This window comes from Sarcophilus harrisii, chromosome 3 (assembly GCF_902635505.1).
Source record: "Sarcophilus harrisii chromosome 3, mSarHar1.11, whole genome shotgun sequence".
NCBI lineage: Eukaryota > Metazoa > Chordata > Mammalia > Dasyuromorphia > Dasyuridae > Sarcophilus > Sarcophilus harrisii.
In genome coordinates, this window is record NC_045428.1 from 406000365 (window position 1) to 406019162 (window position 18798).

An 18798-nucleotide genomic window follows, 5' to 3' on the forward strand; every position below is an offset into this window, starting at 1 on the left:
AGAGCAAGTGTCTTACAAATATTCCTTACTAGGTTGGAGAAGGTATATCCCTTCTCCAAATTCCTAGCCTTTATTCCAGAGACAAATTCTTAAAAATGTTCTGCATTCTGTAACATTTTAAAATGCTTTTTTTACAATAAATCTCAAGGTTGTTTTTTTATTGATGGTGTTTCAAAAACACTTATAGTTTTAACTAAGAAAATCTATCCTTTGAATAATTTTTAGAAGTCATTGTGAAAGTTGAGGTGGTGCAAAGTAAAGCCTGGGAAGCAATTTAGAAATACCTCAACTATTTTCTTAATAATTAAAAAAATGTTCTCTTAAAAGATATAAGGGAAAAAGTAACAAAAATGTCCTTAAAAATAAGCATTTCTATTTTAATTCAGTTTTCTTTCAAGCTTTCACATTGCTTGCCAAAATTTCCCATAAACCTTTGTTCAGCTCCTGAAGCAATATATTAGATGTATCATTTATGAAAGAAGAATATTTGACATCCTTTGACTAAGTTATATGCCTCCAATAATTTTTAAATAGAGGTTGAAACAATGGATAATTCCATATTGTGAAAGATCCTCCCTAATTTCACATGTAGAGTAGGACCAATGTTTCTGTATGCAACCAGAAAGATTGACTTTATTAGCCAATGTTCCAGTTTAATCAAATAAGTAATGCTTCAAATGGCATCGAGATTTATTTTTGTATTGAAAAAAGTCTTCTTGGGGCAGCATAAAATTATGACATGGTTCAAATGTGGCCCTTGGAACAATTTTCAGGTTACAATTACATCTATATTAGTTTTTTACTTTTATAAAATAGCCTACATGTATGTACTAAAGTACAATATATTTTCCTGGGATAATGAATTTTAGTAGTAAGAATAGTGAATCTGATCTTATGGATGATAGATAGATAGATAGATAGATGAATAAATTTATTGGTTTATTGATGGATAACTAAATGAATGGAGAGATGGGTAGATAGATGAGTAGATATATATGTGTATAATAAGTGGATTATAAAGAGAGGAAGAAAAGAAAAAAAGAAAGAACATTTATTAAATATTTACTATGTTTCAAGCACTGTTATCTAAAGCAATTGTCTATGTCACAGATTTTTGGCATTTATATCCTGTCTTGTTTTATGCTATACTTGATATATACTAGCCTTGTTTATCAAGCTAGATTGCAAGCTCATTGCATGCTGGGCTATGCCTTTTGCATCTTCAGTGACTGTTAGATTTAATTGAACATCCTCTTCCTGTGATCCACAGCTGAGCAAGCAGGCTTTCATAAGGTTTCAGAGGAAAACCCTTTGTAGATTTATCCCAATGGGAAATTCTATCTTCCCACTCTTTTGATAATTAATAGAAGGTGGGTTTTGTTCTCCAGTCCAATACAATAAGATTTATAATGTATATATTAGATCTAAGGTATTGTGCTGAGCTCTGGCAGCTACAAAATCAGAAATGAAAAAAAAAAATTCCCTGCTCTCAAGTAGTATATATTCTTTTGAGGATTAACTGGGGACATGGCAACACTCCCTGCTAATTTGTTTAAATCTTGGGGGAATCTTGAATCTTGCTTTTATCACTGGAATGTCTCCCATTCATTTATGCTCTGTCTGAATTAGTTTCCAAATGGTTAGGATCTTCCAATTACCTCTTACTCTGTTGATTCCGAATTATACTGATATTTAGCCTCTGACTTTGAAGAATAAATACCACTCACCAACTGCTGATGTCTGCTCTTTCATTACCATCTACCATAACCCTACTCTACATAATGTCTCACTCTGTAAATAAGAAAAAAACCCTTCCATTTTAGTCTTCTTCCTTTTTTGTTTTTCCATCTTCTGGAACTCACTGAGACCTAACTGCTCCTGGACAACACTACATCTTCCGCATTTTGTTTCAGTATTGGGTGTATATTGTCTTATTATACCACTCCAATCTTACTGGTCCCATTGAAGATTTGGAATTCTCCTATAAATTCTGTTCCAAACTCTCCCTTGATCATCATTATAGGGCAACTTCTACTTTTTTCTTGTTTAGTCATTTTTCAGTCATATTTGACTCTTTGAGACCCCATTTTTATGGAAAAGGTATTGGAGCAGTTTGCTATTTCATTCTCTAGTTCATTTTACAAATGATTAAACTGAGACAACCAGAGTAAAGTGACTTGCTCAGGGTGATATAGCTAGCAATTGTCTGAGGCTGGATTTGAATTCATGCTTAGTGCGTCTTGACTTCATCTTTAGTGCTCTATCCATTGTGCCACGTAGCTGTCCATGTTAATCTTTTCTCCACAACTTAATTGTTTCTCTAGGCCATATAGGTAGCAATTATTCCAAACTTTCTCCTTTTTCCTTAAGCTTCCTTAACCACACTTAAGTCCCTCACATTCTCTTTACAACTCAAGACCACAAATGGGCTGAAACTGAGTTGATACACGGAGGTCGGAGCACTTAAGGCTAATTACCAATTGGATAATACTCTATTAGCATATGTTTGGAGAAAGAATGGCCCTGCCCACTACTCTGTGCAAGTTTGATCTGTTGGTGTATAGAGAGAATTGGATGAAGGATTTAGAGGGTGGAGTAGGATGAGTGAGGTAGCTGGGAGCCAGAGAAGAAAGAGGAGATTCCTGTGTCCATGGTCTCTCCTCTGGGTTCCAAAAAGAATAAAGATTGCTTATCCTGACTCCAGCTAATTCTAAAGTATCCAGGGTGCTAATGCGGTCTTCACAACTATTCATCATGAGCTCCCTTATCTACCCTTCTCTTCATCGCCCATCCTTGTGGCCTTCCCACTAAATCCTCCTTTATTCCCGTCTCTGAGAGTTAGCCCATCTCTTTGGCCAGACTATTGCAACAGTTTCATAATTGATCTTCTTGCCTCAGGTTTCTACACATTTCAGTCAATTCTCTGCACAGTGTCAAAGAAGTTTTTCCTAAAGCAAAGATCTTACTATGTTACCTCACTACTCAATAAACTCAAGTTTCAAACACAATTTCCTTTAGTATCAAATGCAAACTCCTCTCTTTGGTATTTATAGTTCCTCACTATATCTGGCCTCTTTTTATCCTTCTGGGATTTTCACACATTATTCTCCTCTACAGACTCTATGGTCTAGTCTTACTGACCTCCTTATTATTCCTCATATATGATGCTGCATCTCTGAACATTCCTGTTTCTTTGCACTAGCTAGGTCTTATGATTAGATTGGTTTTGCTCATCTCTCTTTTTCAGAAATTCCAGATTATTTCAAGACCTCACTCAATAACTATCTTTAATTAGAAGTTTTTTTTCATCCCCCAGTTTCTTCCCTTCTAAAGTTACCTTAAAACTATTTAAAAGGTACCTTGTTTAAGTTCCTATATATGTATATGTTATACATTCAAATAGGCTCTTTCCTTGAGAGAAAGAGCTATTTTCACTTTCTCTTTGTATCTCTACTACCTAACACACTGCCTGGCAATTCAATCATAAGTATTTAGTAAATATATGATTAATTATACAGAGACAACTAGGTAGGATGGTGGGTAAAGTATTGGGATTGGAATCAGGAAACTTCATCTTCATGAGTTCAAAGCTGACCTCAGATCCTTAAGAGCTGTGTGACCCTGGGCAAGTCACTTAATCCTATTTGCCTCAGTTTTCCTCATTTGTAAAATGAATTTGAAAAGAAAATGGAAAATATTCTTGCCAAGAAAAACTAAAAGTGGGGGAACAAAGAGTCAGACTCATTGAAGTGTCTGAGCAACAACAATTGAACAAACCAATAGATTTACATGACATATTTGATAGTTCACTAATGACAAAAGAAATCAGGAAAGCATTTTATTAGCAGAGCTGAAGAAAGTTAGGATATTTATTAGAACTGCATGTGGGGATGGAATACACTCCATAAATGTGATCTGGGGATCTACACAAAGATTTGGTGGAAGGAAATACCAAATAAATGGAAGAATAAATAGGCAAGTTCAACTGGAAAGGGTGGATTGAGGAATGATAGGTAATAAATTTGGACAGTTAGAATGCAACTAGATTATGAAGGATTTTAAGTGTCAAGCTGGGAACTTTTAGTTTGTCCTACAGTCAACAAAGAGTCTTATGCCTCTTAAGGCTGAATGCTAGTAAATAAGATGGAAGATAAAAATTAAGCTGAATATTTCCCAGAAAGTGTTTATTTTGTCTTGTGCCTACAGTATTGAATGAGGAGATATGCACTTTAGGTTCTGTTTTTCACTGAATAGTATCATTTTCTCCATCCATAAAATGAGTCAACAAATAAGCTAATTTTTTCCTATATACTACTTTCTATTAGTTAGGCATTTGTGAAAATGACATTTTCTCCCCCAGGCTACAAAGGAAGCATCTATTAAATTCTATGTCAGCACTTGTAATTATATTAAATAGTATATATGTGCAAACAAATAAATTATATAAAATATAAAAATAAAAGTATATATATGCAAACAATAAAAGTTAGCTTACTTTATCAATATGGCAGCATAATGTAGTCAGTAAGTCAATAAACTTTTATTAAGTTCCTAATATGTGCCAGGCACACATATTAGGTCAGGACCTAGAAGCACTAGATTGACTGTTTGTAGAACACAGATGACATTTTCAATCTTACATTCAATGCATCTTAGTGAGAGAGACATGTCCTGACATTTTTGAGAATCTGACTCAGATGTGCACAGGAAATTTCTACCTTAGTGGCAATAGCTCAGAAACTACATAGACACCTGAGCAGATTTTTTTTTTCCTGCGGGATGCTGAAATTTTAATTTACAGAATGATCCTCAAGAGGTCTGAGATAGTTAATGTTCCTTCCAAAAGGGGCCTATTCTCTTCTTTTTCTTCTCTCTCCCTCCTCACTAAATCATGAGGTGAAAGGAACTAGGTCAACACCTATTACTGGTTACTTTAGACGTAACTATAGGGCTTGATGAGATGCGAAAAGCTATATATATCTTTGATTTTAGTTATTAAATTCCACCAATCTTTCTCATGCTGCATTTAAGGAATAAGAAAATGGATTTTTTTTCCTTTTCAGATTTGAATGAAAATTCTAACCACTTTGTTAAGCTTTTAATATATTTGGTTTTTCCTCCATCTCTATCACCCTTTGAAACCCAGCCTAGGTGCAGGCATCTGATACACAAAATCTTTCCAATTGCTGGTACCTCTTTCTTCTTGAAATTACTCTGTATATCTTACATACACATTTAGGTACATTTCCATCTTTTTTCCTATTAAAATATAAACTTCTTAGGGATAGCAATTACCTCATTTTTATTTTTGTTAAACAAACACTAAGACCAGTTCTTTCCTCTTTATAGTAGATGTTTAATATCTATATCTATATACACACATATATAAGATCAATCTATGTATATGTGTATATGCACAATATATTAGCTTAAGAATTTGGGAGAAGTGGATCATAAGTTTTATTAGTCTTAGTCTATTATTTTTCCTGTGGTTCTAATGGTGAATGAATATGTTACTTTGAAAAATAAAGATCCCTCTCATGATAAAAACAAAGAGCATAAGTATAGCTGTTTTTTCTTCATTTTGGCTAAATAAGAATTTGACATCATTACAGAAACAACAGAATAGACTGTGTCTAAAATAACAGTGACATTGATGAGATCTAGAGATGTGATGCAACAATCCAAGAAGTACTGTTATCCTGGCTCCCTCAGTTAATGCATCTAACACTTACTACATGGGGAACCACTGAATATGTACTAAAAGAACAGATTCTCACAGTTCATATTTGGAAAGATTGTTTTATCAGTCATTAATATGAAGTGGACACAGTCTCTGTTGGGCTAGATAAAGTGTCTGTGCCAAGATTTCTACAACATGGAAGTAATGAGCATTTGGCAATTATACAGAAGTACTGGCAGCTGAGAGCTGAAAATGGAATGTCTTGATCAGAGAATCTTCACATTATTTTCCTTTGCCATCTTGGGAAGGAGTAAGTTTGCCAAGATCTATAGAGTGTCACTTGACCTTTTCTATAAATGTACCTAAGTTCTTCCATGTTCCACTTGCCTGCTTCTTAAAGGTATGCCTTTTAAAATACAGGTCAGATTCCTGTTAGAGGATTCATCAGCATTCCTACTACCATAAAGTGAACAGCAGCACAGACATAATGGGAGGGCAAAGCAGCATCTAGAGACCACTTCCTGTAATAAATTTCAGTTTTTGCATCCTTATTATAATTTTGGAGCCATCATAAGAAGAGAGAATACTAAATACTTGAGTGTTAAAAATCCTCTTTTGGAAAATGATGCATAAACTTCAAATCCTACCTGCCAAGTAGAGTTAATATGTTTACAAAACTTAGTTGATTGATTAGTTGATTCTCTCTCTAGAGGATTGGTTTATTAATATGGGAGGATACAGTTCAATCAATATGCTAGTTTTTAAAAAATACTTATTAGGTATCTAAGGGGCACAGTGGATGACATTGAGGATATCAAATTAGGAAGATCTGAATGAAAATCCTGACTCAAATACTTTTTAGATTTTGTGATCCTGAGCAAGTCATTTTATCTCTTTCTGCCTCAGTTTTCTCATCTAAAATGTGAAGATAATAATAACAACGCCTGCTTTCCTGGCTGCTTGGGAGGACCAAATAAGACATACACTTTTAAAAAGGTACCTAAATGCTAGTTTCTATAATATCATCAGGAGAAGCTCCTGAGTATTAACAGAGACTTGTTAAAACTGTGAAAAGTATGCTCTTCTAATTCAGGTACCAGAAGAATAAGGGTAGTTTTATCTCTAAGGCTAGTAGGGATCAACCTTGACAGTTTTCCATTTCACAAGAGCCCCAAGCAGGCCACCTTCTTAAAAGAACTTCACAGTGAGATCCTTGCTAGCTAAAAGTATTAAAGCTAATAAACCTTCCTAATTGAAACATCTGGAACTAAAGGAAATAGTGTACTAAAACAATGGTTAAGGCCATATACCCCATAGGAGCTGTCTGGCTATACCAAAAGGCTAAGGCTAACAAGAGACAAGAAGCAGCATGTGTGAGATGAGTGCTTCAAGTTGCTAATAGCTAACATTTATCAAGCACTTTAACATTTGCAAAACCCTTTATATATATAAACTTGTTTGACAGACTATAGCTCCATTCACCATTCTTACTTTACAATCCATATTGACAAATACATATTTCTATATATTCATGTTATTTCCCTCCCTTTGAAATTAAACTCCCTAAATGGTCAAAGGATATAAACAGGGAAGTTTCAGATGAATAAATTAAAGCCATTTCTAGTCATATGAAAAAATGCTCTACATCATTTATGATTAGAGAAGTGCAAAGTAAGACAACTCTGATGTACCACTTTACATCTCTCAAATTGGCTAAGATAACAGGAAAAGATACTGATAAAATATTGGAAGGAATGGATGTGGGAAAGCTGTGATACTAATGCATTTTCAGTGGAGCTGTGAACTGATCCAGTCATTCTGGAGAGCAATTGGGAACTATGCCCAAAGGGCTATAAGACTATATATACCGTGTAATTCAGCAGTGTCCCTACCAAAGAAATCATAAAAAGGGAAAAGAATCCACATGTGCAAAAATGTTGGTAGCAGCTCTTTTTTGTAGTGTTATGAGTGAGATGGTGCAAATATTATTAGCTTCATTTTATAGATAAGAAAATTAACATTCAAAGATATATTTGTTTTCATCTGTGAATATTTATTGTAACCATAGTAAAGAACTACATTTTCTATAGTTCTGCATAGTATTTTTTCTTTTAGATTGTAAAAAGGCTATACATGCTAGGTTAACAAGTTTGCCTTTTTTTTTAATTATAATTTTTTTATTGACAGAACCCATGCCTGGGTAATTTTTTACAACATTATTCCTTGTACTCACTTCTGTTCTGACTTTTCCCCTCCCTCTCTCCACCCCCTCCCCCAGATGGCAAGCAGTCCTATACATGTTAAATATGTCACAGTATATTCTAGATACAATATATGTGTGCAGAATCGAACAGTTCTCTTGTTGCTCAGGGAGAATTGGATTCAGAATGTAAAAATAACCCGGGAAGAAAAACAAAAATGCAAACAGTTTACATTCATTTCCCAGTGTTCTTTCCTTGGGTGTAGCTGCTTCTTTCTATCACTGATCAATTGAAACTGAGTTAGATCTTCTCTTTGTCAAAGAAATCCACTTCCATCAGAATACAACCTCATACAGTATCATTGTTGAAGTATATAATGATCTCCTGGTTCTGCTCATTTCACTTAGCATCAGTTCATGTAAGTCTCTCCAAGACTCTCTGTATTCCTCCTGCTAGTCATTTCTTAGAACAATAATATTCCATGAAACATTCATATACCACAATTTACCCAACCATTCTCCAATTGATGGGCATCCATTCATTTTCCACTTTCTAGACACCACAAAAAGGGCTGCCACAAACATTTTGGCACATACAGGTGCCTTGCCCTACTTTAAGATCTCTTTGGGATATAAGCTCAGTAGTAGGTATCATATACCTACTGGATCAAAGGGTATGGACAGTTTAATAACTTTTTGGGCATAATTCCAGATTGCTCTCCAGAATGGTTAGATTCGTTCACAATTCCACCAACAATGCATCAATGTCACAGTTTTCCCGCATCCCCTCCAACATTCATCATTATTTTTTCCTGTCATTTTAGCCAATCTGACAGGTGTGTAGTGGTATCTCAGAGTTGTCTTAATTAGTTCTACATAGTATTAGTAGAAATGCTGTTTTGAAAGGCTTTGGTCAATTACTAATCAGTTAATAATTAAATATATATTAAACACTTATTATGTGCCAATCACTGACCTAAGTTCTAAAGATACAAAGAAAAGCAAATACATTGTGGCTGCCATCAGGGAGCTAATTTTCTAATAGAGGAGGCAATATGCAAACAATTATGTTCATTGGAAATTTGTGATATATGCAGTATAAGTAAATAGTAATCTCTGAGGAAAGGGAAAGGGAGGGAGTCACTAGGAAAGCCTCTTCTAGAAGGTAGAATTTGAACATAATCTTGAAGGAAGCCATACAAGCCTTTGACAGAAGAAACATTTTTAGTTCATATAATGCCTTTCTTTATCCCTAAGGTGAACAGAAAGGGAATAGGAATGGGAAGGAACGTTTTTCCAAAAATGCACTCTAAGTCATTTTCTCTTTCTATGGCCCCAAAGTTGCCTTTTCCTTCTGTAGCCACTCAGTTTCTGGACTGAAACAGTGGACCCAATGTGCAATATATCTCTTGTCTAAGTCTTTTCATTGCTTCTGAGCATCATTTTGATCAGTGTTTTCATCTTGCCAAAATAACCACCCTAAAACATGAGTGATGGGTACTACCAGAGGCACAAGGATGCCAGAATGGCTTACCAAGGAAAGAAGATATTAGCAAATTCATTTTCAAATTGATCATGGCCCTTAAAATTGTCTCTCTTACTGTACCAGTCGTTTCAATTCAGTAAGGTTGGCTGAGAGAAAGGAAGGAAAAGAGCTTGTGAATGGAATAAAACACTGTCTTCTTGAAAAAATATCAAAAAGCCTATTTTGGGGGTTTTAGACTCAAAACTGTTTGCCCAGAAGGTACTTGTTGAAAGGGATGAGGAGGAAGAAGTAATGAGAGAATAGGTACACAAGGCCAATAGAATCAATAAATAAGCCAAACTTCATGGCAGAAAGTTTAGGAAATCCTTTACCTAGGAGTGTAAGAAGGTCTGGTACTAGTGAGTTACCTTCCCTTCCCCTGATCCATCAAAGATGTACTAGTTCAGTTGGTTTCTCACTTTTAGGGGGAGTTTGTCTATAATCCATTCCTCCACTTCCTCAGCCCAAGGCTACTTCAGTTGTAACACTTAGGTTATGGATCACAATATACCAACACTATAGTGGTAGTCACTATTCATTAAATTGTGTTTTGGTTTCATACACCAGTGGAATATCCAAGATCAATAGGGGTTCCTCATATCAGGTACTTCAGCACCCTGCCTTAGCATTTCCTTGTGGATAGTCATGTCAGAATTAGAAGGTGAAAGTTGAAAAATATTCAGAAGTGATAAAAAACCCTAAAATTAGTTATTTCTCAGTAATTCCTTTATTCCTTTGTTTTTAATTACTTTCATTCTACTTGCTATTTTGTGACACTAGGTAAGTCATTTAGCCTGCTTATTTCAGTTTCCTCAACTTTAAAATGGGTATAACATTACTTATATCATAAGGTTGTTATGAGAGTCAAATGTATTAATATTTATAAACAGACACTTAAACATAGTGTCTATCACTATAGGTGCTATATAAAACTGCTTATTCCTTTCCTTTCCAATTATCATATTACTCTCCTATTCAAAAACTACCAGTAGCTAACTACTATCTATAGAGAAAAACATAAACCTCTCTGGTTTTTAAAACCCTCTACAATCTAGCATCAACTATCTTTCTAGGATTATTACACATGAACTCTATGTCCCAAACTTCTATTTGCTATTCCTCCTATATGGCATAGCAGGAAAGATCTAGAGTTTGAAATGATCTCAGAGACTGATGAGTTCCATGTTCTTTGTATTATAGAGAAATAAATGAGGTTGAGGGAGGCTATGTGAGTTACTCCCAATTACAAAGGCATCTGGCATCAGAGAAGGGATGCAAAATAGAGTCCTCCTCCTCCAGAACAAGAATCTCTACTTTCCTTCAAAATTCAGCTGAAATGCTTTCTTGTGCACTCAATTGTCTATCCTCTGAAAAATTACTTTGTATCTCATATTTTGTATTTATTCCAATATGTGCATTTTGTTCCCCCCGAAATAATTCATTTAAGCTTTTTGAGCCCAGAAGTGTTTCACATTTGCCTTTTTAACCCCAGAGCCTAGCACAGTATCTGGTACATTTCTTTGTTGTTCAGTCATTTCAGTCATGTCCAACTCTTCATGAGCCTATTTGGGATTTTCTTGCCAGAAATCCTTGAGTGGTTTGCCATTTACTTCTCCAATTCATTTTATAGATGAAGAAATTGAGGCAAACAGAATTAAGTGATTGTCCTGATCCAAATCCAGATTTGAACTCAGGAAGATGAGTCTTTCTGATTCTAGCTCCCGGACTCTATCCATTGAGCCAGCTAGCTGCTCTGCTTGGTACTTGGTAAAGTACCTAGTATTTACCAAGTACTTAATAAAAGTGTGAATTGGTTGATTGGGTGGTCTGTTTTGATTAAATATCCTTTTCAGATCAATTATTCTAAATTTTTCTTACTTCCCCTGAGCCCCATCTCTCAACATTTTTATTTGTACAAAATTAATAAATGGTCACAATTCCAGACTTTACTGATATGAAAAACTTTCTCACCTTTAAGCCTCTTCACGTCAATAACTCTACTTATAAAATGATTCTGTTATCTTTTTTGGTTCTTTTCTCCTTTTCAGAAATAATTCCAGTTCCATATTCATTCCTTGCTCAAATTTGAGTATCTTGTTTTTTGCATTATATGTATCCTCATCATCTTCTCATTCTCCATTTTTGTTTGGTCTTTCATCTATACTTTCAAACACAGTTCTCCCTCATGGTGAAAATTTTTTTATTTCATCTCATTACCTACTCTAATATTGTTCCATTTAAATATTTCCTTTCCTTGATAAATTTCTCAAGTCAAGTGCTTTATGCAAACTACTCCAACTTTCCAAAACCTTCATTCATTCCTAAGGCAATGTTTTGTAACTACATTTCCAATAATTTCTTTTACCTAATCCAAGGGTTATCCTTTTAAGTTTCAATTTGATTTTACTATAACTTTTAAAAAAAATTTGTTTGGGGAAAAACTAGGGAACATTTCATGAATTTGTGTATCATCCTTGCATAGAGACATGCTAATATTTTCTGTATCTTTCCAATTTTAGTATGTATGCTGCCAAAGTGAGCACTCATTCTGGCATTTGAATATTTCAGCTCCTCTTTCCTTATTGAAACTCTTTACATCCTTTTATTCTATGGCATTTCTCAATCCTGATTTTCTTTCCACTTCTCTGACTTCCTTAATTCTTTTTGCTCTGACCCTTTTCCCCACTTCTGCCCCTAACTGTAGGAATTCCCAATGAGGCTTTGCTCTATACTCTCTTCTTCCTACACCTTTTCCCCCCTCTTAAAATGGTTCTTTTCTATGGCTTGAACTCTCACCTTTATGTTGATGATTCCCCAAATTTGCAATTATAGCTTTTACTCTATTTGACCTATAAAAAGGTTTATCTTTACTTCATAATGTTTGCCTACTATCTACTAAGTAACTTAGAATAATAAACTTTGGAGTTAAAAGGTACTATAGAGTTTGTTTAGTATGCCCTCCTATCTCTTTCAAAAACCGGTATCAATGTCTTTTTTTACTTGCCTGTCTCCCCACTGGCTTCCCTGACTTCCTTCAAGATCTATTTAAAATACCATCTTCTACAGGAAGCCTTCCCCAGTCCTTTTTAATTCCAATGCCGTGAAATATTTCCTATTTAACTTGTATACAGCTGACTTTGTATATGTTTGTTTGCATGTTGTCTCCCCTATTTGAATATAAGCTCCATAAGGTAAGGGCTGTCTTTTACCTCTTTTTTATATCATCAGTACTTACCACAGCTCCTGGCACATAGGAAATACTTCAAGTTATTTGCTCTGACATTTTTTTCCCCTGAGGCAATTGGGGTGAAGTGACTTACCCAGGGTTACACAGCTAAGAAGAATTAAGTGTCTGAGGCCAGCTCAGGTCCTCCTGACTTCAGAGCTGGCACTCTATTCACTGTGCCACCTAGCTAGCCCTGCTTCAAGTTATTTGAATAAATGAATTGAGTAAATACCTTTTGTGACAGGGAGCTCACTAAAGTAGGCCTATTCTATTACTGGATAGCTCTAATTGTTAGATTTGTTTTATGTTAAGGAAAAAAATTTACTCAGAACATTTGTCTTAGACTACTTCTACCATCCAGAGCAGGCAATTCCTTCCCCTGGGGTGAGATACCTCAAGAAAATCAGATTATCTATTCAATAACCGTTTCCTAACCAGAAACCCAGGCGTGATGACCGCATATTTTAAAATCAGCTGGAGTCAGGAATTCAGGTTAGGGGAAAACCTTCAATCTTTATTCTCAGTAGAGATGAAGAAAGATTGAAGGTAGAAGGGAATCGGCAATAGCAATGTGTGCAGCTGAGTCAAGAAGCTAGCCAGATCAGAAGCTATGAGACCAGCAGCCACCAGAACAAAACCCAGCCAGCCGTCCTCCCAGCCTCTCTTCCTGCCCCTTTGCCTCCATCCACCAAAATTATCATTTCTTATACAACACATCAGGACTTGCACAGAGAGTGGGTGGGGGCCATTCTTTCTCCAAGCATATATATTAATAGAGTATAGTCCAATTATTATTTAGCTTCACGTGCTTGGGACCTCAGTGCATCAACTCAAGCCTCAGCCCATTACAACCAGGAGCCTAGAAGTCCAGGACATGTTCCTTCAATCAAGAATGGCATATGCACAAGTAAAATCTTTAGAGTAGTATATTCCAAACACAAAGATTCTAAAATTGGGGAGAATTAACTTTGCAAAGCCTCTATTAGTCTTTGTCAAGATGCTTGTTACAGAAAATCATCTCTTAGGGTAATGACTTTCCAGAATCATAGCATCTCAAAGATGGAAGGGACCCAAGAGGACATCTAGTCCAGCCTGTATTTGACCAAGATACCTTCTATAATAGCCCTGAAAAATGTCCATCTTTCATCTACCTGAAAAGTTCTAATGGTAGAGAACCTTCTTTTGGACAGCTCCAATTGTTTGAAAGTTTTTCTTCAGATAAAACACAAATGTGCCTCTCTTCAATTTCTACCCATAACTCCTAGTTCTATCCTATGGGACTGAGCAGAACAAGTTGAATTCTTCTTTCATAATCCAGTCCTCTAAATACTTGAATACAGTAATCACTTCCACTGACCAGTCTTCCCTTCTCCAGGATGAATTTCTCTAATCCTCTCTCTGTCCTCTTCTAGATATACTTCAATATGTATGCCAATGCCTTTTCTAAATTTGTGGATCCCAAGTTGAGCCCAGTATTCCAGATAGATTTGCTCAGGCCAGAGGATAGCAAAATTTCAATTTCCTGATTCTGAACACTATACTTTCCAGCATAGCCCATGACAGCATGGTAATTTATTCATTCATTAAAATGAGACACTATAGAGATAAAAAAGAAGACCTTTTGGAAAGATCTGCATAGATATTGTGTCACCCTGTTCTAAGTTCCTGGAGTGCCTAGATTGCCTCATTTAATATTTTTTTGTTTTTATTTTCAGGATTTACCAGTTAGCTCTTATTCCAATCTTCTGTTATCTGCAATTCTGCTAACTTGTCTCTGTGCCTCTATTTGAATACTGATATGTATTTTTAAAATGTTGAATGGTAGGACCAAGAACAGATCCCTGGGTGGGGGGGTACTCCATTCACTCTATAACTAATATTTTTAACCTGGGGTCTGTAAATTTCTTTCCTGGAACAAAAGAGTGAACAAATGAGTAGCAGCATTGAATACCCAGTCCTACTTTCTAATCTTCTTACCCCAATGATTTGGATGTAGTTCTTTCAGGATATCTAGAATTGAATAGCATTTAGGAACTGTTTGGATTTTTGTTATTCTTACCTGTTTCCAGGTAGGGTAACTTAGGTTTCCTAGATAGGGATGAAATAGCTAAACTGTGCATTTCTCTTGCTTGAGCCAAGTCTTTCTTGCAGTAGTCAGCATCTATCTCTCAAGCATCTTCAATCTCTTCATAACTGTTTGCTTTTGCAGATTTTTCTGTGAGTTTCCTTGATCCTTTTAGTTAATTTAACTAACGAATCACCTTTTTTCTGATTCGAACTGCTATGCTTCTTGAAAACATTGCCTATATCCAATGTTTTCTCTTTCAGTAGCAACCTTCTTCTAAATGTCTTTCAATATAATTTCCACACTTATTATTTTATCAAAGCTGGTCTTTAAATTCACCAGTGACAAATGAGAAAATGTCCTTCCTAACCTAAATGGAAAATTTGATGACTCTCTGAGTCATGATCTTCATCCTCATCCCTATAGTTTCTAATATTATCAACTACCTCTTCCTATAGGATGCAATCTCTGTCCTCAACTTCAAGGCATCACAGCTTTAATTTTTTCCTGTTTCTCTAATCATTTCTATTTTACTTCCTCCATATCATCACTATACAGATCTTTCCAAAAGGTCTGTGCTTGGCACACATCTTTTTAAAAACATCTCTTTAGTGTCTCTCCTTCAATGAATGAATAAATCAACATGCATTTATTAAATATTTGCTGTGTTCCACTAGGTAGTGTGTAGATACAAAGAAAAAGGAGTCCCTGTTCAAGGTAATTTAATGTTTGTGTATAGAAATGTCTAAACTCACAAATATTAATAGGTACACAAAAATGATGAGGTTAATTCACCCTTAAGTATTAAACAGAATAACTGCCTAACAACCTCTTTTTGTTCAGCATGTTGTTATGTAGAGTTGTAGGGAGAGTTTCACAATGTTGGCACAAAATAGTTTGTTTTTACTTGATTCTTTCAATATCAGACAGGTCAACAAAATGTACTTATGTGTTCACCTGATATATAGAAAAAAAACACTATTCAGTCTACTAACCAATGGAAATAACTCTCTCTCTCTCTCTCTCTCTCTCTCTCTCTCTCTCTCTCTCTTTCTGTCTCTTTCCCACTTCCATTGTCTCCCCATCTCTCTCTCTGTCTCTCTGTGTCTCTTTGTTAAAAGGCTCTTTTATTTATGAGAATTTATTTTTGAGAATTATTTTTTATTTATGGATAAAATGAAGAGGAAAAATTGGTACCAAGACCGGTAAATATGAAATAGACTGGGGAAAGCATATAGTTAGCAAGGAAAGGGGTTTTAACAATCAACAATGGAGAAGACAAGTTCCCTAGTGGAACTTACAATTAACCAGGAGAAAGGGACTTCATAGTGAAATGGCAGGCTAAATTTATAGAGGAGTTTAGTGGACTAGTCCCAACAGGGTTTAGCAAGGAAAGAGGATAACACTATTGATTGTTGGGTTAACCCTAAAAGGGATTGGATACCTTAAAATAGTTAGCTATTATAAGGAGAAAGACACCATAAGGCTTTGGAGGAGGCTAACCCCAAAAGGGATTCAGCCTGGAAACAATTCTTTAGAAAATTAACACAATAAGTTTTCTATTTACTTTACTATTCCACTCTTCTATAAATTTATTAAATCTTTTACATTAATTAGAGTGGACATTCTTTATCATTAATGAATTCAAAAGGCAATTATAGATTTTACAAATTTGAAATTAAAAAATAGTTGAATATTTTTATTACTAATTTGATAATGTCTTGGGTGTTCAACAAAAACATAAATAAAAAAAGTTTTTAACATGCTCTGGGAAAAATTTTTGTCATTGATAAAGATATTTGAAAAGCTAACATTTGAATAATAAACTAATGTCCATGGTTTGATATCAACAAGCATTTATTAAGTACTTATTTTGTCCTAGGCACCAAGGATACAAAGAAAGTTTTAAAAAAAAGTCTCTACCAGAGCAGACATTGTAATGGGGAAGACAATGTGAAAATACCCATCTAGGAACAGCTAGGTAGTGCAGTGGATAGGCTTTGGTCAGAAATTAGGAGGACATCTTCCTGAGTTCAAATCTAGACACACAGGCTGTGTGACCTTGCACAAATCAGTTAATCCTGTTTGTTTCAGTTTTTTCATCTGTAAAATGATCTGAAGAAGGAAATAGTAAACTACTTCAGTATCTTTGCCAAGAAAACCCCAAATGGGTTCACAAAAGTTCACCACTAAAATGACTGAGCAACAACAATGATAACATATACTAACAAGATAGGATTATGGAAAACCAGTTTAAAATTCATTAATGATTTTCATGATTAGATTTTTATTTTCAATACTAATTTTTTCCTGTATAAGACTGTATTTTGATTTTATCCCTTGCTAAATGACTATTTTTGAATCTAGCAAATAAGTCTAAATTTTTATGAGTTTAAAATTTCATATTATAGAAGTAAACTTAGTAAAAATGCTGTTTATGTACTAATAGTTCAAGCCAAGAAAAGGAGACTTTCCTCAAACAAATCTCCTATATAACTGAGTATATATAACACTCCTATGTGTTACATAGAAACACAATTCATGGCTTATGACTCTTCCTTCATTCTACACTTTAGAAGTTATTTATTCTTCAGCATATGCATCTATACTTATGGTCAAATACTGATAGAAATTCACCTTTCTTTAAAGCATAAATCCTGGGAAGCATAAAGAAGTACCAAAATTGACTACAGAGGGACACAACTCAAATATGCTGTAGACTATTTTTTCTAGCCTTACAGCTTCTGTTTCCCTTTCTACAATAGAACAATCCTTCAGTTATCCAGTGAAAGTCATCACTTTCAAAAAAAATGCCATCCCAGTGCCTGAATGCCTTATCTTTCTTCTCTTTTCTGATGGTTTTCTTCTTTCCAATTACATGCTTGAGGCAGAGCGCACAAAAGCACATTCTTCTCCTTTCCTATCATAGTGCTTTAGTTTGGATGCCCTAGAATTTTGAGAAAAATACATGTATAGAAGAATTGAAAAAAAAATTTCTAATACTGGGAGAAAAATTGTTCAAATGCATTTGTAAGATTAAAGGAACTATGGGTGTGGGCTGCAAGAATACTTAAGTGTTTCCTGTTGGGCACTCAGAAAGGAAATCAGGACTGTGGTACCAATTCATTGTATTCAATAGTGATCTCTTTCAAGTTTATTTTTTCTTCTGGTTTAAGAGGCTATTTGTATTTCTAGTTAGGAGGAAGTCTTTATCCAGGTTGGATTAATGTTCAAGACCCTAAATTCTGGTATCATGTCAATTTCATTCCTCTTTTAGTTGGGAGATCCCTTTAATGAAGAGTCATTATTGAGAGTCCTTCTCCAGGTCTAGGAAGTATCCTCATTTGGATGGCTTAAATAAGGTTGAAATTAGCTTTATTTTGATTGACTTAGTCTCAAATCCCGACTCATGGGATAAAATAGCAAGGAATGTGGTAGATTAAAGTTTATTGTCTATTCCACATCCTCCATCTTTTCCCCTGCTCCCATCCCTATACAAACACCAGGAAGAAATAATGGGGAGAAGTCTTTATGGGGAGGGAAAAGGAAGGCCATGAAAAGAGTGGTGAAAATGAGGGGCAATGGGGGAATGGAGATAGAAGAAAATATAAGCAGTCCCTTGCACTATATGCCAGTTGGGTTGAGTAAGAAACTGATCATACTGATACTTTTTCAGGAACTACAGTTAACTAAGGTACTTATAGGGAAGACCAGGGACCTGGTATCAGTAAACAAGCCAGCCATATATAAGATCAAGTCAGATTTGCAGAAAGAATAGAGGAAGATAGGTCTGTGCTAACCTATGGGCTAAGAGGACCTATTTGGATACAACCACAGCATCTCCCTTAATGTCTTCATTGTGGCTGATGCTCAGGGTTCTTTATTATCTATTTCAGCCTTAGTTCATATTCCTATGTATATATATATATATATATTTTTTTTTTTTTTTTGATTCCTGACATAGTATAGTCCTAAGAGGAAGACTTGAATAATAATCTAAAGATTGTAAGCTCCTTGAAGGCAGAATCCATTTTACTAATGTTTTTGCATGCACAACTTTAGTGTCTTGCCTGTAGTGTGCACTTAATGACTGCTACTT

General features: G+C 35.1%; 1 non-coding gene across 1 annotated transcript; it reads right to left on the reverse strand.

Annotated features, from left to right (window-relative positions):
- Window positions 1–11845: 11845 nt before the first annotated feature.
- Window positions 11846–11951, reverse strand: LOC111720003. The gene has a single exon (XR_002769896.1). It is a non-coding gene; the product is annotated as a U6 spliceosomal RNA (small nuclear RNA).
- Window positions 11952–18798: the final 6847 nt, after the last annotated feature.